Below are 21,353 nucleotides of genomic sequence, written 5' to 3'. Positions count from 1 at the left end.
GTCGGCGCTTCCCGGATATAACATCGTCTTCTTTTGCGGTTGCTGCAGACTTTTTCCCCTTGCTCTTACCCACCATCCTGTCGATAGAACTTGCAGAAATGTCAATGTCGGACGATTCTGCTCGAGGAGAATTACCTACAATCCAAGGGTTCTCCGGTGTTGCGCCGCACTCATCAGTAGGCTTCGTTGTCTTGTCAACATTTAACTTGGCAGGTGTTTTCTAGTTAACAAAGAAATAATGTGATAGGTTCAGTTAACGAAAATGAAGATGCATAATTGAGATAAATGAAGACAAATAAATGAAAACATACTTCCTCATCATCGTTGTTCTGGTTTACAACAGGCTCGTCAGGCTGTGTCAAATCAATCACCGGCTCTAGACCGTCAGAGTCATCCTTGTACATGAATTCTTTTTTTTCTAGCGGACCATTCTCAAAGGAATCCACTTCTAGGTCGGCATCGTTTTGCCGGAAGCCGCAGCAGCCGCTGGCTTGTACATCACACCATTTTGGTTCAACTTCTCTAACAATCTCTGCATTACATAAAAAATATTAATTAATGTCGGCATGGTTTTGCAACTTCAAAAATGTTGTAAACATAGAATTAAGGGTGTGTCACCTCGGCTACTTGTTCCGATATTTCCTTCATTTGGCTGCGTATGTAATCCATACAGCGCTTCATGATGAGGTTCATCATCTCGTCCGCGTTTGAGGCTAACTTGGACTTCTTTGCCGCACCAACGACAGGCTTCATTTTTGGCTTTTCTGGTTTGGGTACTTTGCGCTCCTGCGCCCTATACTCCTTGGTTATGTTGTCTTCAATCTGCATGTGAAATACAAGTATATGTGATCAATAAAAATATTAATACAACTAATTATGTTATATAAAAGATTTAAGAAGTACCCAACGTAATGAATTACCTTGATGTTACCACGGCCACGGCCGTGGTCATAATCAAACTTGTCTCTCCTTGAGGCTGCAGCTTCAGTCCAATTCCTCATTAGAGGTTCCATGGACAAGCTAGGATTGAATGCGCATTCACCTTCCAGAGGCTGAACCTTCTCCCAGTACAGGTACTGCATGAATATGAAAAATTACAATTAGTACTATACAGCAGGTAAATTAGCAATCATATATTTTTTGCAATGGTACAAGTCTGAAAGGTGTACCTGTAGGAGAGCTAAGTTCCCTCTCGGCCATTGGCGGAGGTGTTTGCCTTTCCTCACGTTGCGAAGGCAGTCCAGCAAAACCCGGAGGGTGAATGCATTCCAATTAATCTTGAATATGCACTTCACATCGTTCACCAATGCGTAATATTGCTTTGGTACAGTCTTGCTCGACATGGGAGCAAGAACTGTTCCAAGCAACACGAGGACAACTCTCCAAAGGAAATCGTCGTCGGCGAATTTATTTTTTGTGATGTCCACAATCAGATCATCGATGACTATGTTACCTGTGGTCTTGCTCACGAATTGAGGCGGCACTCGATCTTTAACATCCTCACCTTCCTCACCGAGAATACCTTCTGCCGACAGTCCATGGTTCTCCAAGGCCAAGATGCACTCAACATCCACGGCACCGAGAGACACTTCGCCAACCAAGTCTTGTATAATGAATCTGCCCTTGCTAGGATCAAAAATCTCAACCATGTACCGGATCAACAGTGTATGCATCTTCAACGAAGGTATCTGAAGCATGCTACGGAGTGGTGTTTCGGCAAGTGCGGCCCGTTGACCGGAAGATAGACCGGCAATAAGTTTGCACCATTTTTCTACGGCGCAAACAATTTCTCCGTTGAGTTCATCCATCCTGTTAAAAAAATATACTTGGTTATAGTACCATATATTATGTAATCAACTTTTTTCCTAACATATTGTTGCATAAAACATAATAATGGAATACACTATCCCATAGTAGATAGAAAACTATACAACATAATTTATTCATACTGAAACATTCAGCAGAGACACGTGCAGCAGATAAAATGACAGTTTAACAAGTACTTATTTAACCAATTAGTTTCATAATAAAAAGCAACATAATTTATCTAATCATTTATTTTCATATGGTACTGTACAAATAGATATAAGAATCGGTGACAGTGCCTAATTAACAGTAAATCGAAAAGAAAAAAACGAAATTATGCATAGTGGAACATGCATCAAACAAACGTGCAACACATACAATATTAGTCGGCGTCTCATAGTTGTAACATGCATGTCTTAGGGCATTGCTATAACTTAAAGTGACTATGCTATAACTAACACTGATTAAAAATTGTTGTTTATTCATCAATCCAACCTACAAGTGAAAGACAACAAACAACATGCAGAAACTAATTTGCAATCGTATGGCTATCTAATCTAATACACGCACAAATAAATGTAGTGTCATAGGCCTATCTAATCTAATACACGCACAAACAAAAAACATCTACTCCAACAGATGTAATGCGAAGATTATGCGCTAATTAATCTTAGTCCTATCGAATCTAACACACGCACAAAGAAAAGCATCATGGATGCGGTACGGTTGCCAACATATTGGATCGCTCGATGAAGATGGAAGTTGTCGGTGTTGTAACATGGACGCAGTTCGTCCACGATGGCCAGCATGCGCTGACGATCTGGATGTTCTCGACGATCTTGCTGGGGTTGGGCCGATGCTAGGTACGCAGCTGTCGTCGACTCGGCGGTAGGAGCCGTCGTAGACGACATGAAAGACGATGCCGAGACTATATAGGAGGAGGAGGATCTCCTAGGTCGTCGTAACCACCAGGGAAAGAACGCCCGTGATCTTTGCCTTCCTTGGTTGAGGAGAGGCAGTACGTGCTCCTAAATTAAAGGGATAGGCTTCCCACGCTCGAGTTTTTTTTTTGTAGATTCCGATCCGGGAATTGTGTAACAAATCGCAGCTGCTCCTCTCTTTGAGCGACGAGGGGCTCGTTTCATGTACTTTTTTTCTTTTCTTTTTCATATTAGAAAATTTTGATATCAAATAATTATTTCAACTCAACCAAATGGCCCCAAATTTTTTTCACACAATGGGATGACCATGGACATCATGCATGCCAGTTCTCATCGATTTCCGACACTCGATGCATTTACTAGGATTTTGCCGGCGAAAAGAACCTGAAACGCTGCCCGGACGTGACGCAACGTTCGTTCGGTGTCAGGATGGCTCACATGTTGCATGGGGGCCTACATTGGGCATCCTCACATGGTGCCAAAGTTTGGTGTCATTTCATGCAGGCCAGCACATAGCACATGTGCAATCACCATCATTCGGGTCTGCCGTAGGGGGAGCCCGAAGGACGTTGTTTTTCTGGATTCAACCAAATGGCCCCAAATTTTTTTTCACACAACGGAATGACCATGGACATCATGCATACCAATTCTCATCGATTTCTGACACTCGATGCATTTACTAGGATTTTGCCGGCGAAAAGAACCCGAAACGCTGCCCGGACGTGACACAACGTTCGTTCGGTGTCAGGATGGCTCACATGTTGCATGGCGGCCTACATTGGGCATCCTCACATGGTGCCAAAGTTTGGTGTCATTTCATGCAGGCCAGCACATAGCACATGTGCAATCACCATCATTCGGGTCTGCCGGAGGGGGAGCCCGAAGGACGTTGTTTTTCTGGACTCAACCAAATGGCCCCAAATTGTTTTCACACAATGGGATGACCATGGACATCATGCATGCCAATTCTCATCGATTTCCGAACTCGATGCATTTACTAGGATTTTGCCGGCAAAAAGAACCCGAAACGCTGCCCGGACGTGACGCAATGTTCGTTCGGTGTCCGGAATGGCCCAGATGTTGCATGGGGGCCTACATTGGGCATCCACACATGGTGCCAAACTTTGGTGTCATTTCATGCAGGCCAGCACATAGCACATGTGCAATCACCATCATTTGGGTCTGCCGGAGGGGGAGCCCGAAGGACGTTGTTTTTCTAGAGTCAACCAAATGGAATTTTGAAAATAGAATGAAAAATGTATTTAAGAAGTGAAACAGAAGACAACATACATTCATGGAATTTTGATTTTTATAACTATAATAAGAAATAAAATACAAAACATATACTTCAATTTTAAAACTCTAAGAAGAAATAACATAGAAAAATATATTTGATATACCTTTTTTGAAATAGAAAACAGAAAAGATATATTATAATAAAGATGAAACATATTATATTGCATTTTTTGAATTTTAATAGTGTGAGAATAACTGAAAGAGTAAAAATATATTAGATTTTAAATTATTCTACATATAAAAATAAAATAAATATTTGATTGAATAAGTGAAATATAAGACATTAATTTTTCATACACATTGAATAAGTGAAATATAACACATTGAAGCAGCTCAGTTTTAAATGTGGTAATAATCTGCGCGCGGGTGAGGTTGGCCTGGGACGGCCCACCTGAATTAGGCCCAAGCGAGCGTCGCGCCGGGCACATCCCAGCGGTGCTGGGAGTTATGTCCCACCTTGCCAAGCGAGGGGAGCTCGCACCGGTTTATATACTGGGCTGAGCTTCCCTTTTCAAGTTCCTTTCTAAAGCGGGCAGCACATTGCCTAACCCTGTCCGTCCCTGCCCAGTGGGGCCTACTAGCTGCCTATTATCACAATCTGGTGGGCCTGCATCCTGGCCCATTAAATGATTGGGTTGCTAGTCGTATGCTGGCCGTTGAATTGTGTGGTATGCAGCTAGTAGGCTGGCTTTTTTGTCATATTTCACTTTTTGCATTTGTCACCATTATTTGTTGTTCTTCAAATCACCCCATAAAAGAATATAACACAACAATTTTTCACACATTCATGAATTTTCTAACTGTCAGAACAAATAATACAGAAAAATATATATGTGATTCAAAATTATTTCAAAGATAAAACTAAAAAGAAATATTTTAATTAACAAGTGAAATGAAAGAGAATGTATTATCTTGCATAATTTGAATTGTAAAACTGTCGGAATTAATGAAAGAGGAAAAATAGATTTGATTTTCAAATATTTGAAATATATATAAGAAATGAAATACGTAAACATCATGGCAATGCACACATTTCCATTGCAACCAGTAATTTAGGTTAACTAGGATTGTTTTCAAACACAAATGTGAGATTATGATAACCTTGCAGGGTTAAGCTATGTATTTGAATCTAGAACCAAATTAACGCAACCTTAGAGTTGAAGAACTGGCTGATCCATATATCAATAATAATGCTCTATTTTCACTTCAAGCTAGCATAAACCTATATAACCAAAAGCCAGCATGGCCTGCAGTCTACCTAACCCATCATCCTAGGCTTACAAAGTTCATGAGCACCGCAAAATAACAGCAACAACTACTAAAACATTGCAACAAAGTAAAGGCCACATCTTCAGCAGGAAGTAGAGTCTTCTTTTTTATCCTTCCAGTCTTGCCACGTTGATTCTCCACCCCTGCTTCGCTGTGTACACTTCACTTGCTACTCGCTCTAGCAGTCTTGCTCCCACCTCCAGCACCTTTTTTGTGGATCCTTTGTCTGCAAAATAGATCAATCAACAACCCAATGGCTCATTAGTTTGATTATAGAGAAAGTAGTAATTGGATTATTTTTGAAAATAAAAGGATAACATATGCGTTACATTAACAACTGCATTACATAACTTAACAATTTGAACACATCACATTTGCACTACATAAACTTCATCAGTACATAACTTAACAGTTACTGCAGTTCTCTGGGTTTGGTAGCATGGTACTATATGAACCAACGTATTAAAAACTACAGTATTCTTGCGTATACATATGAGATAACATGGTTTGACTAAAACAGAGATTTTTGGAGTATTTACAATAGATACAACTGTTTGGTATGCTGTAAATTGTGCTGCCTAGCCATTGCAATTAAGCACTCACAAACTCTGTTTTTTAAAAGAGGCTACATTTTTCATGCAGAGAAATAACTATAGTTTTCCCAATACTGCAGTACTAAAATCACATTTATTAGGGGCAACCAAACAGCTCACTGTAAATACAACTAACATAATCTCAAATACTGAAGTATTCTCAAAGAACTTAGAACATAGTATGCTATCAAACGGGTCCAAACTGACTCACACAGATAGACTAACTGAAGACACTGACATGCCATCACTTTGTTTTCTTGTCCTTCAACTTGTTGATGCGCTCTGAGTGACGAATGCCCATACGGATGTAGGTCTCCGCTTCAATCGGCATGGTCCTGTCTCCGAGCTGCGGCATCCCTGGACCCACAATCTGCACGTCCGCCGGCTGCTCCTGGACAACATCATCCTGCTCCTCCTCTCCAGCACTGTCGTCCAGCAGCAGAACAACCTCCTCTTCCCCGCTCTCATCCTTGCTTTGCTCCACATCTTCGCTATCACTCACATCCTCGCTATGCTCCACATCTTCACTATCACTGTCATCCTTGCTCTGCTCCATATCACTGCCAGAGTGAACATTGGACTGATCAACCGAAGCAGGCACCGCGAGCAACACTCCGACAAGATCTGGCACTGGAATAGGAGGGGCGCAACGGCGGGAGCGGTACATGTACCACCTCGCACGCTGACGCGGATCCAGGGAGTTCTCCGCTTCGTTCATAGCCCAGAGGAAAACCTGGACTGGAACAACTCCTCGAGCAAGACCAAACAACGATTTCTTCTCATTGCCCGTAAGCACTTTGATGAGACCCCTACCATGGTCGATGAACATCTGCAAGCTGGGAAACCAGCTGCAGATCTCCTCCACATTCGCCCTCTTCTCCAGATCGCCCTGACAGAACTTCCCAACTGCCTCCTCCCACTTTTCTTGAGCGCGGCGGCAATCACTTGCCGACCGCGACCTCCTTCCCTTCTTGGCCCCCATCGCCGGCAACGCCAGATGTGAGATTTGAGCTCACGGAGTGAATGGGGAACAGAAGCAAAGACCTAGGGTTCGTATCTGCCAGATGAAATGGGGAATTTTTTCCATCTCCAGCTGATAACCACGTGTGAGGCCAGCCTGGTACGGCCCACCCAAATTGGGCCCAAATCAAAGCCGCGGCGGGCACTGTTTCGGGGTGGTGGGAGTTTAGTCCCACCTCGCCAACGGAGAGGAGCTCGCACCGGTTTATAAACCCACCTGAGCTAATCATCTCAAGTTCCTATCTAAAGCAGGCAGCTCATTGCCTAACCAGTCTCTCTCTGCCCCGTTGGGCCTACCGGCAACTTATATACAATCACCGCGGGCCTGCATCCTGGCCCAATGGGTTACTAGTCGTATGCAGGCCGTGGGGTTTCATATAAATGCTGTTGGTAGGCTGGCATTTTTTTATTATTTATATAATTTTTTTGCATATGTCACATGTCTAATTTTTTGCATATGTCACATGTCAAATTTTGCAAACAAGTTTGAATCATTAAATTTTCAAATTTTAAATTAAATATAAATTTTAAAAATATTAAAAATATTTGGACCAAACATTTCCACCATGTGAGGATACCCAAAGTAAATTTTTAAATTTGTATTCAATTTTTTTGCATATGTCAAATGTCTAATTTTGCACACAAGTTTTAAACAAAATATGTCACATGTCTAATTGTTTGAATATTTCACATGTCAAATTTTGCACACATGTCAGGACCACCTCCAAATCACCTCAAATTTGGCACACATGATATCTTGCACAAACAAAGCTTGGTTTCCAAGGTTTAAATTTTTCTCTAATTTGTTTTTGAATTTATAATGACATCTAGACTGACTGGTCAAAACATCGGTCTATACCTCAAGGGGGCATTGTAAAGTATTGTTTTTCCAAATTTTCTTTCATAGCCATGTTTGGCACATGTGGGTCACCATGTACAAGAAAATTTGGGTGATTTGGAGGTGGTGGAAAAAATCACGTATGTTCAAAAGCCGGCTTAATGACCAAATGGCCCCTCCTTAATGCGATGATTTTTTCGACCACCTCCAAATCACCTCAATTTTAGCACACATGATATCTTGCACAAACAAAGCTAGTTTTCCAAGGTTTTATTTTTTTGAATTTTTTATTAATTTATAATGCCCTCTAGACTGACTGGTCAAACCATCGGTCTATACCTCAAGGGGGCATTGTAAAGTATTATTTTTCCAAATTTTCTTTCATAGCCATGTTTGGCACAGGTGGGTCACCATGTACAAGAAAATTTGGGTGATTTGGAGGTGGTGGAAAGAATCGCGTATGTTAAAAAACTGGCTTAAGTTAGACCAAATGGCCCCTCCGGAATGCGATGATTTTTTCGACTGCCTCCAAATCACCTGAAATTTGGCACACATGATATCTTGCACAAACAAAGCTTGGTTTCCAAGGTTTTAAGTTTTTTCTAATTTTTTTTGAATTTATAATGACCTCTAGACTGACTGGTCAAAACATCGGTCTATACCTCAAGGGGGCATTGTAAAGTATTGTTTTTCCAAATTTTCTTTCATAGGCATGATTGGCACATGTGGGTCACCATGTTCAAGAAATTTTGTGTGATTTGGAGGTGGTGGGAAAAATCACATTTGTTCAAAAACTGGCTTAAGTTAGACCAAATGGCCCCTCTGGAATGCGGTCATGTTTTCGACCACCTCGAAATCACCTCAACTTTGGCACACATGATCTCTTGCACAAACAAAGATAGGTTTCCAAGGTTTTATATTTTTGAATTTTTTATTAATTTATATTGCCCTCTAAACTGACTGGTCCAAACATCGGTCTATACCTCAGGGGGGCATTGTAAAATATTATTTTTCCAAATTTTCTTTCATATGCATGATTTGCACATGTGGGTCACCATGTTCAAGAAAGTTTGGGTGATTTGGAGGTGGTGGGAAAAATCACATTTGTTCAAAAACTGGCTTAAGTTAGACCAAATGGCCCCTCCGGAATGCGGTCATTTTTCCGACCACCTCCAAATCACCTCAACTTTGGCACACATGATCTCTTGCACAAACAAAGGTAGGTTTCCAAGGTTTTATATTTTTTTGAATTGTTTATTAATTTATAATGCCCTCTAGACTGACTGGTCAAAACATCGGTCTATACCTCAGGGGGGCATTGTAAAATATTCTTTTTCCAAAATTTCTTTCATAGGCATGTTTGGCACATGTGGGTCACCATGTGCAAGAAAATTTGGGTGATTTTGAGGTGGTGGGAAAATCACATTTGTTTAAAAACTGGCTTAAGTTAGACCAAATGGCCCCTCCGGAATGCGGTCATTTTCTCGACCACCTCCAAATCACCTCAATTTTGGCACACATGATATCTTGCACAAACAAAGCTAGTTTTCAAGGTTTTGTATTTTTTTGAAATTTTTATTAATTTATAATGCCCTCTAGACTGGCTGGTCAAAACATCAGTCTATACCTCAGGGGGGCATTGTAAAATATTCTTTTTCCAACATTTCTTTGAAATTTCTAATGCCCACTTATATTTGTTTATAATGCCCTCTTATATTTTCTTTGAAATTTATAATGCCCTCTTATATTTTCTTTCTATTTTTTTGAATTTTTTTAATTTATAACGCCCTCTTATATTTGTTTATTTTTTAATGCCCTCTTATATTTGTTTATTTTTTTAATGCCCTCTTATTTTTTTGAATTTTTTTATTTATAAAGTTAGGTTTCCAAGATGGCTACACTGGCCCATGCTTTTCCTTTTGTTTATTTTTCCCTTTTCCTTCAGTTTACATAAAAATTACCTGAGCACTAAAAAATTAACATAAAAATTACATGACCCCTCAAATAATAACATACCAAAAATTCAAAAGGTATTTTTATCAAACACATCTTTTTGAATATTTATATTTTCTTTTCTTATAAATAAGTGACATTTTCAAAATTCTAATAAGTAGGGTAATATAACTTTATTAAAAAATAAAGTAGATCTTATTTTGAATTCCTTTTTTTGCACACATTATTTTTAACTAGTATTACATTACTCTTCTAAATTTACATTTAATTCCTTCACACTTTGATGATGGAATATTTGCTCTGTTATTGCAACATTGGTTCAAATGATGGAACATTTGATCTTTTTGCTTATTCAAATTATGCATTGATGGAATGTGTGAGGATGAACAATTATCAGTAACTTTACGAAACCCCATGTACTATAATTCATGACAGCCAATTTGGAACATTGCGAGATTCAATATTTGGTATAATTGGCACATGCGCACAGCATGTTGCACTTGCCCACAGCATAGACAAGTGTTGCAGCATGTCTGAAGCAACACTGAAGCGCCATTTGTGATCATTGCACCATCGAAACAACAAGTAAACATGAAGGAAGCATTCACCACCAATAAAGTTAAGGCCACACATATATAGATAGCATTCTAGGTTACCACCACAGGTACCAGGCAGTTCACAACAGATCCAATTCAGACACACAATACATTACATTACATTACATTACATTAATAGAGGTAGTTTCCAACCAGTACAGACCCAGATGCAGCTTTCCAAAAGTAAAACATCATCAAATATACTGATGATGAGTACGGATTCCAGCTTCTGATGATCAGCATGATGTAGGACTAGAGGTTAGGGTTTCTCAGGACCTTCAGGAGGGCAGAATGCTCAGCCCTGATCTTGTACTCATCACTGGAGATCGATGTAGCCCGGCAATGTTCCATCAGATGCTCCAATAACCCAGACCTGGGCTTGGGCTTGCTGCAGAAGGGGCAGCGGTACTTTTCCGTCCTCCAGTTGTGGTACATACCAGGTCCTTGGGCCCTGATCTTCAACACCACCTTCTCTTCAAACGACTCGACGTTCCCCTCGACCACATCATCTCCAGATTCATACTGGACACATTAATGACTGACATTAATACATTATGCATTCAAATACTATAAACACGTAATAGTAACTCAATGCACAAATAACATTTCAACTAGGCCTTACCTCATACGGCTCATCTTCATCAGAGTCATATGGGTAGAACCCAGTCTTGTCCCACTTCCTCTTGTTTCCCACAAGCTCCTCTTCCTCTTGCTATATTGTCAAACAAGCACATCAATTACAATGAATTGAATTGCAGTTCAAAGAATGTCATTACAGACAAAATTGTGAATGTGAACCACATTGGTATGTTGCAAGTGACCAAATGCTTTCCTTATAAATACAGAATCTAAGCAATCAATCAACAGACAAATGCTTTCCTTCATAAATGCTAATGAAAATCCAAGCTGAATTCTTGACATTCCCTGGATTAACCCAACACTTTTCTTTTGAGGGAATCCCCCCCACACTACTTAATGGAAACATATATAGTATATTTTGTTGCTAGGATCCTGCCTTGGAATGTTTACTTCATAGTTATACAATGGTGGCATCCTAGCTGCATATTTTTGTAATTCATCATAAGTATTTGCACAAGAGGAAAATCTCTGGCCAGGTTAATTTTATGAGGCTGGACAATAGGCCTGCCTACAACATTTGGTTTATAAAATTTTGGGCAAGGACAACATTTCAAGGCCATGTTACTGTTTTTGAGGCCACCCTTCTGCAATTGTAAAGTGAGTTATCTCTTAGCCCCCTAAATATAAAATTACATCCATTGCTACTAATTACAGAAGCCAACTACAAATTTTAATATGCAAAAATTACTGTTTTTGGGATAATGCAGCAAAGCTCCTACACATATTAACATAATGCAGTAGTTAATTAGGTACAACTTCAACTATAAATGCATACATTTCCAACAAACATCTAAAATTTCCTTACTTACCTAAACAACAACAAATTATACTATAGATGAATCTTGTATCATCTAAACCAATTCATTGGCACATCAAAATTAATGCATTCCAAATCAAATATGTTTCCATCCAGTATCATTGAACCACATATCAAATCAAATAATCATATATGTCTGCAGCATTGAACTACAGACTAATAATCATATGACGTCTATCTGACCTTAAATTTCCCCTTAAATAAGGTATTCAACCTCATACTAATTAAAATCTAACAAGCAAAAATTCCAGTACTAACCACTGAAAAAACCCCAAGGTGCTTTTATCTCTGAAGCAACGGCATTGGAGAGGATGTTCAATGCTGTAAATATCTCTGTAGCAACGGCAAAATTCCACTACTAACCCAAACTAAATAAGCATAGACTGCCCCTTCCCCTCTCCTTCAGAAGCCCCAAGCCAACACAAACAAATCCAGCCCTTGAGAAGGTCTTTTTGATTAACATGACAACACCCATTACATGAGCACATCCTTCACTATATTTACAACCAAACTAATGCACCATCTAATCACCTCAGGTAGACATTTTCCAAAAACACAAGGACATGCACAACCCATCTCATAGCCTCTGCCTGACAGGCATCAATCAAGCATCAAAGAACTGCAACTATGACAACATGCATCAATCAAGCATCTAAGAATTGCAACTATGACAGGCATAATCCCTAGAACGAAGCATCCATTTAATTAATCATCAAGCCAAAGAACTAAAGCAGGCACCAACCCAAACCAATAGAGAAGTATATATTTGACTAATCCATCGTCTAATCCTCAAGCCAAACACCTAAAGAATTGCAAAAATTCCACTACCAATCTAATAAGCATCTGAAAAAACCCCATCCCTCAATCCGGCTACTTCTAACCTAATCTAATAATCGTATGAGGTCCACCATTCTTGCACGCATCAAATACACAAAAACCCTAATGCAGAGAAAAACCTACATCCAACAAATCTAACCAAAAAACCTTCTGGCCACAAACCCTACAATCTAAAAACTACCATATTAAAGTGATAAGCAGATACCTTCTGCTCCGCCTGCTCCTCGCCAGAGCCGGCCTCCACCTTCTCCACCTCGTGCGCCTCGCCAGAGCCCGCCTCCACCTTCTGCGCCTCGCCAGAGCCCGCCTCCACCTTCTGCGCCTTGCCGGAGATCGCCAGAGCGGGCGCATCTGGCTGGACTGCGCCGCTGCAGCCCGCCCCCGCCTTCTCCAGATCTGCAGCGGGGGAAGCACCGCGCTGGACGCCGGCACGTCCCCTCACAAAGGTGCCCGCAGCGACCTGCCGCGCCTGCTCCACCAGATCTGCGCCCCAATCGGGGCGCTCGCCTCCTGCGTCCGCCATGGCGATGGAGAGGATGCGGAGAGGAGAGGGAGTGGGGAGTGGGGAGTGGGGAGAGGGAGACGATGCGGCGGGGGGAAATGGTAGGCGATGCGGCCGGAGGTGGTTGCCGTCCACATTTATATGATGGGACGGTTTTGGAATCTACCCGTGACACGTGCAGCCCCACGCGCGGGCGGCTCCACGCGTGCACAAAACGCCGCCATATACAAATACGTATACGGCCGGGCATACGATCTAACTGGGCCCGTACGGGCCTCCCAGGGCTCCTCGACGGCTATACGCGGGGGCAACAAAGACGATCGTGCCCCTCGTTATAAACCTTTTTGGTTCATCCTGGCCGTCGATGTGTTTTTCCACCTCGCGTTCAGCCGGGGGGGAGCACCGGAGCAGAAACGCTAATTCATGCCCAAATCTTGCAGGTTGATCTCTTACATTTTTCAGTAGGGAGTCTTAGTGTACACCTCGAACTTGAAGTAGTGGAGGTCGCCGCCGTAGCCTGGGACGACCAGCCTCTCGTCGCCGTCAATGAACACGGTGAGGGCGATCCTTGGACATCTTGGACCACGTTGAGCCCGAACCACCGGTCATAGATGCAGCCGTCGACGACCTTGGTCTCATCGTTATAGTACACGAGCCGTCCGCCGTAGACGTGCAGCATTAGTGTCGTGTTCCTCGGCGGGCCTGCCGCGCCGAACACCTGCATCACAGACACCCCCGTCGTGCTGGCCGGCACGTAGCCGTACCCCTCGAACTGCAACACCCCGGAACTGTACGTTATCTGCACCACCGATAGGTCGTCAAACAAACAAAACTCCATGGCTGATTTATGATTGTTCTATGCGAAAATGAGAACGGCGATGGCGTGGACAGGCTCGCGTGCACCCGGTTTGTGGTCGAATTGGTGGATGACGCGTTGCATGCTTCAATGTATGCGGTCGTGGGGACACAGGGAGACTACGTCCGTGACAACAGTTGGCTACGAAGACGGCGCCGTAGAAACGAACGGCTGAACACCGGTCCACAATTATGCTATCCCGGTGGTACAACTGGCTTGTCGCGGTACAGAACAACGACCGTCGGCTGCAAGTTAATGATGGGCCTCCCCTCGTCCCAATCCCAAACGATCCATTCAAAGCGGCCGACCCGTGCCGGCACTAATACTAATAACTAAGACTAGCCACAATGGATAGTAACATAGAGTAGTAACATGCCCATGTTACTACTCTATGTTACTACCTCTATAGTGGGGAGTAACATATGTGTGGTAATATGCAACACTTCATTTATGAGGCTATAGACTCATGTTGCCTTGATATGTGTGATGTTACTCATACTACTAAGACTAGCCACAATGGGTAGTAACATAGACTAGTAACATGCACATGTTACTAGTCTATGTTACTACCTCTATAGTGGGAAGTAACATATGTGTGGTAACATGCAACACTTCATTTATTAGGCTATAGACTCATTTTGCCTTGATATATGTACTCATACTACTAGTAACTAGGTATGTTACCACTTTCCTCCATTTCTTCATTTATTGCTTGCCACATCATCTATTTTATCTCACTAGTGCAGAACCGGGCGCCGGTTCGTAAGGGCCTTTAGTGCCGGTTCCACAACCGGCACTAAAGAGTGGGGACTAAAGGCCCACCCCTTTAGTACCGGTTCATCATGAACCGGCGCTAAAGTGCCACCACGTGGCACGATCCAGGCCCGGGTGCGTGCAGGACATTAGTACCGGTTGGTAACACCAACCGGTACTAAATGTTTGGGGGTGTTTTGGTATTATTTTTTATTTTTCCTTTAATTTTGTGTTTTCAATTTAATTTAGTGATTATTTTAGTTGTTAAATCATTAGGTGAAAGTACCGCAGATTAGTTTCGACTGGATGCATGTTGATCCTAGCTAAGTGATCAAGTATATGCCATCCATATTATACTTGATCACCTAGTGATATAATATGGATATGGCATATACTTGATCACTTAGCTATGATCCATCTAGCTGAAACTAATCTGCGGTTTCTTTCATAAATAATATAATAACTCATCATCATCATCATCATCATCATCATCATCATCATCATCATCATATTAATATAAAAACTCTTGCATCATATCATCAACACAGTATACTAGCTAGCTAAAAATCATCATAGTCGTCATTACCACTATTTAATTATCATAGTCGTTACCGCTATCTAATCACCACCAACACTAGCTTAAAGAAAAAACATTCACTTGTACCAGAAGCAAAGATATCATCGAGTTCAACATGGTCATGATATTATAAGCGTTCATAACACCATCAAAGCAAATCATCCTTTGAGATTAAGTTCAGGACGAAGAACACGGACATGAGAGGACAAGTACTAAGAGCATGAACTAGCTAAATCACTCCTGCTGCTCTCTCTCAGGTAAAATAGCATAGAACATGTATAGCTCTCCTGATTCATCATACTGGAGCATGCAGATGAACCTGTCTCCTAATCATGGGCTGCACTTCTCATTGCTGCCCCCTAGTACTTCTCTGGGATCGTTAACAATTTTGCACCAATCTTTCACTATTAAGCATTCATCGCTTTTAGAAATCCTGAATGCAGTCATGTGCAATGTAGGATATCTTGGCCGTAAGCTAACCATTGACATGTGACCTTTAGTCTCGATCCACTGAGGCAAAACTGTCATCGGGAGTCCCTGTTGAAGAACATCGTATAGTAATTAATATACTTAGCAATGAAAGTTTAGCAAAAAATAATGTATGCAAAAGATGCACTGAGGACAAATAGTAAAAATCTTACCATCTTTCCTAAATAGATGTGACCGTAGTTCAATACGATCACTATTGGTTGCACGTTTTGAGTACTAACATTTCTAAGTGCAGGAAGAAAATTTGTCTTGACAGTATGAAGATCCTCAAGCCATGAAACATAATGACTTATCTCCTCGCAGTTTAGTTCAGCTCCGGGACAGTAGTAGGTCCTGTCTACCAACCGCCGGACATGTTTGCTTGAATGGAAATAAGCTGTCAATAGAAATTAGTTGTCAACTATTTTTGAATAAACAATATCAAAGACATAAATATGGTTGAGAAACTCACATAATGGTAGAACTGGAGGCGTCTGCACATCGACCCAGATGTCTCTATTACCTTCAATATCATCTTCCGGACGAATATCAAAGGTGATAACCATATCAGGCTCAAATGCATAAGCCTTACATAGTGTTTGCCAAGTTTTGCATTCAAAATAGGTGTACATGTCTGCATTGTATAATTTGACGTTGAAAGTATAACCATGCTCGGTCTTCAGGTAAACTCTCTTTACCTCCATAGTTTCCATAGCACTGAAACCTATCTTATCCAAGACAAAAATTCTTGCATGGCAGGGGATGCGCTAGTAGAATAGTGAAAATTTAAAATTATAAGTTGAAGCAAATGATGCATATATAAGTCATGCTTAATTACGAAAAAAGACTTGTCGTTGTGACTTACTGTATCCACTTCGAAGGTCTCATCCAGCTTGATGCTGAGGCGCCTAACATCAACAAGGAAATTTCTGTCGCACAGGCCGCGCTGGTCTTCACAGTATTCGCACTTAATGAAATCTTTTTCGTCGTCAGACGACATTTCCTATTAATTAGATCATCAAATCTCAGATATCTAAATTTTCTTACTAAAAATAAACTAGTTCTAGTAATTCAACTAATTCAACTAATAATTTACTAAAAATAAACTAGTTCTATTAATTTTCTTACTAAAATATATAAAGTAGCTATATATAGTAATATTTTAATTAGATCATCGAATCTCATATACCAAAATTTTCTTACTAAAAATAAACTAGTTCTACTAATTCAACTAGTTCAACTCCGCATTTACTAAAAATAAACTAGTTATATTAATTCAACTAGTTCAAATAATCTCATATACCTAAATTTTCTTACTAAAAATAAACTTGTTCTATTAATTTTCATACTAAAAATAAACTAGTTATATTAATTCAACTAGTTCAAATCTCATATATATACCTAATTAATATCTAGCTAATTCATCTAAAATTGACATTAATATTTAACATCTTTTCCATATAATTCATCTAACATTAACATTCTAACACATTCTTATCTACGTAATTCATCTAACATTAATCTAAACAACAGAAAACAGAAAATAAGTAAAGAAATATGTGTGTGTGTGTGTCTGTGTGTGTGTATGTGTGTGTATGTGTGTGTGTGTACGAGCGGGGGGCGGCGGCTTGAGACGGCGACGCGACGGGGGCGGTGCGACGACGGGCGGCAGGGCGGGGGCGACGACGGGGAAGGCGGGCGGCGACGGCAACGCGAGACGGCGACGACGGGGACGGCGACGATGGGGGCGGCGGCACGAGACAGCGACGACGGGCGGCGGGGGTGGCGAGGGCGGCGCGCGCTGGGCGACGGCGCGGCGGCAGTGGCTATGTCGCGTGAAGCAGTTGAAGAAGAAGTGGTGGTCGATGAAACTGAATTTTTTGTAAGTGCCATATATATAGGAGGGGCCTTTAGTACCGGTTGGTGGCTCCAACCGGTACTAAAGCCAATTTTCGCCAGGTCAAGCGGCGGGAAACGGCCCCGTTTAGTACCGGTTGGAGCCACCAACCGGTACTAAAGGCCCACGCATTAATACCGGTCGGAGCCACCAATCGGTACTAATGGTTGTGCGCTGCCACCGGCGGTGCACAATGTTTAGTCCCACCTCGCCGAGCGAAGGGCAACCGCACTGGTTTATAAACCCAGCCGCGGCTGCTCCTTCGAACTTCTCTATATAGCAGGCTTCAGGGCCTAACTATGGCGCGCTGCCCTGTGAACCTGCTGGCCCTTCTGGGCCTGAATATGCACACCCTAGGTCTGGCAGGCCCACTGGGCAGAGCCCCAACAATTTTTTATATAGTTTTTGTCTTTTCTGTTTTATTTATTTTCTTCTATTTATTTCTGAGTAGTTTTTTTGCTGTATTTAGTTTCTTTGTGAATATTTTTGCTTTCTCGTCCGAAACCCTGATACTCCGAAAGAGATTATCCAGTTTGTACACGAAGTGCGTCCAGTTTTCGCCGTGACCCTCTCTACTCTTTTGCACATGCTATGCGGGTGAAATGATGATACCATGCCAAGTTCCAACATTTTCAGAGTTCATTTTGTAGTGATTTTCAATTTCACGGACATTTAGCTCTCTAAACAAATCGATAAATGACTGAAAAATAGCAAATGATGTCAGAACATGCTGGAAATTGATGACGTCGCTTTGAATGCTGCATACTGAACGTAAAAATAGTCTGGAGTTCAAATAAGTTTAAGAAACATTGAACTGCCCGTGTAACAGATGAGTTCTCGTCCGAAACCCTGATACTCCGAAAGAGATTGTCCAGTTGTTACACGAAGTGCGTCCATATTTCGCCGTGACCCTCTCTACTCTTTTGCACATGCTATGCGGGTGCAATGATGATACCATGCCAAGTTCCAACATTTTCAGAGTTCATTTTGTAGTGATTTCCAATTTCACGGTCATTTAGCTATCTAAACAGATTGGTAAATGACTGAAAAACAACAAATGATGTCAGAACGTGCTGGAAATTGATGACGGCGCTTTGAATGCTGCATACTGAATGCAAAAATAGTATGGAGTTCAAATAAGTTTAAGAAACATTGAAGTGCCCGTGTAACAGATGATTTCTCGTCCGAAACCCTGATACTCCGAAAGAGATTGTCCAGTTTGTACATGAAGTGCGTCCAGATTTCGCCGTGACCCTCTCTACTCTTTTGCACATGCTATGCGGGTGAAATTATGATACCATGCCAAGTTCCAACTGTTGGAAATATGCCCTAGAGGCAATAATAAAATGGTTATTATTGTATTTCCTTGTTCATGATAATTGTCTATTGTTCATGCTATAATTGTATTAACTGGAAACCGTAATACATGTGTGAATACATAGACCACAACATGTCCCTAGTAAGCCTCTAGTTGACTAGCTCGTTGATCAATAGATGGTTATGGTTTCCTGACCATGGACATTGGATGTCATTGACAACGGGATCACATCATTAGGAGAATGATGTGATGGACAAGACCCAGTCCTAAGCATAGCACAAGATCGTGTAGTTCGTTTGCTAACAACTTTTCTAATGTCAAGTATCGTTTCCTTAGACCATGAGATTGTGCAACTCCCGGATACTGTAGGAATGCTTTCGGTGTACCAAATGTCACAACGTAACTGGGTGGCTATAAAGGTGCACTACAGGTATCTCCGAAAGTGTCTGTTGGGTTGGCACGAATCGAGACTGGGATTTGTCACTCCGTATGACGGAGAGGTACCTCTGGGCCCACTCGGTAATGCATCATCATAATGAGCTCAATGTGACTAATGAGTTAGCCACGGGATCATGCGTTACGGAACGAGTAAAGAGACTTGCCGGTAACGAGATTGAACGAGGTATTGGGATACCGACGATCGAATCTCGGGCAAGTAACATACCGATAGACAAAGGGAATTGTATACGGGATTGATTGAATCCCCGACATCGTGGTTCATCCGATGAGATCATTGTGAAACATGTGGGAGCCAACATGGGTATCCAGATCCCGCTGTTGGTTATTGGCCGGAGAACGTCTCGGTCATGTCTGCATGGTTCCCGAACCCATAGGGTCTACACACTTAAGGTTCGGTGACGCTAGAGTTGTTATGGGAAATAGTATGTGGTTACCGAAGGTTGTTCGGACTCCCGGATGAGATTCCGGTCATGACGAGGAGCTCTGGAATGGTCCGGGTGAAGATCGGTATATTGGAAGAAGGGTATTGGAGTCCGGAATTGTTCCGGGGGTACCAGGCTATGGCCAGCATGTCCGAAAGGGGTTTTGGAGGCCCCGGCAAGCGTTGGGGGGCCTTATGGGCCAAGGGGAAGGGGCAAACCAGCCCACTAAGGGGCTGTGCGCCCCTCCCAACCCCTTTCACGTAACCAGGAGAGGTGGGGGCGCCACCCCTAGGGCAGACGCCCCTCCCGGCTTGGGGGGCAAGTTTCCTAGGGGGTGGGGGCGCCCAAACCCATCTAGGGTTTCCCTTGGCCGCCGCCTCCTCCTCTAGATCCATCTAGAGGGGCCGGCCCCCTCTCGCCTTCCCCCTATATATAGTGAGGGGGTGGGAGGGCAGCCATACCCTTCCCTTGGCGCAGCCCCTTCCTCCTCATACATCTTCTCCTCCTCCGTAGTGCTTGGCGAAGCCCTGCCGGAGAACCACGAGCTCCATTGCCACCACGCCGTCGTGCTGCTGGAGTTCTCCCTCAACTTCTCCTCTCCCCTTGCTGGATCAAGAAGGAGGAGACGTCCCCGGGCTGTACGTGTGTTGAACGCGGAGGCGCCGTCCGTTCGGCGCTAGATCGGATCTTCCGCGATTTGAATCGCCGCGAGTACGCCTTCTTCAACCGCGTTCTTGTAACGCTTCCGCTTAGCGATCTTCGAGGGTATGAAGATGCACTCCCTCTCTCTCGTTGCTAGCATCTCCTAGATTGATCTTGGTGACACGTAGGAAAATTTTGAATAATTGCTACGTTCCCCAACAGTGGCATCATGAGCTAGGTCTATGCGTAGATTCTATGCACGAGTAGAACACAGAGTAGTTGTGGGCGATGATTTGTTCAATTTGCTTGCCGTTACTAGTCTTATCTTGATTCGGCGGCATTGTGGGATGAAGCGGCCCGGACCGACCTTACACGTACACTTACGTGAGACGGGTTCCACCGACTGACATGCACTTGATGCATAAGGTGGCTAGCGGGTGTCTGTCTCTCCCACTTTAGTCGGATCGGATTCGATGAAGAGGGTCCTTATGAAGGGTAAATAGAAATTGGCATATCACCGTTGTGGCCTTTTGCGTAGGTAAGAAACGTTCTTGCTAGAAACCATAGCAGCCACGTAAAACATGCAACAACAATTAGAGGACGTCTAACTTGTTTTTGCAGGGTATGCTATGTGATGTGATATGGCCAAAAGGATGTGATGAATTATATATATGTGATGTATGAGATTGATCATGTTCTTGTAATAGGAACGACTTGTATGTCGATGAGTATGACAACCGGCAGGAGCCATAGGAGTTGTCTTAATTTATTGTATGACCTGCGTGTCAATGAAAAACGCCATGTAATTACTTTACTTTATTGCTAACCGTTAGCCATAGTAGTAGAAGTAATAG

At 42.4% G+C, this 21,353-nt stretch overlaps 1 pseudogene; it reads right to left on the bottom strand.

The window, feature by feature from the left end:
* Nucleotides 1–13,565: 13,565 nt before the first annotated feature.
* The window catches only part of LOC109744110 (citrate-binding protein-like), a 38,883-nt pseudogene continuing 31,095 nt past the window's right edge, over nt 13,566–21,353 (bottom strand).

This window comes from Aegilops tauschii, chromosome 7 (assembly GCF_002575655.3).
Source record: "Aegilops tauschii subsp. strangulata cultivar AL8/78 chromosome 7, Aet v6.0, whole genome shotgun sequence".
NCBI lineage: Eukaryota > Viridiplantae > Streptophyta > Magnoliopsida > Poales > Poaceae > Aegilops > Aegilops tauschii.
The sequence above is the reverse complement of the archived record's forward strand: the minus strand, read 5'-3'. Positions and strand labels throughout refer to the sequence as shown.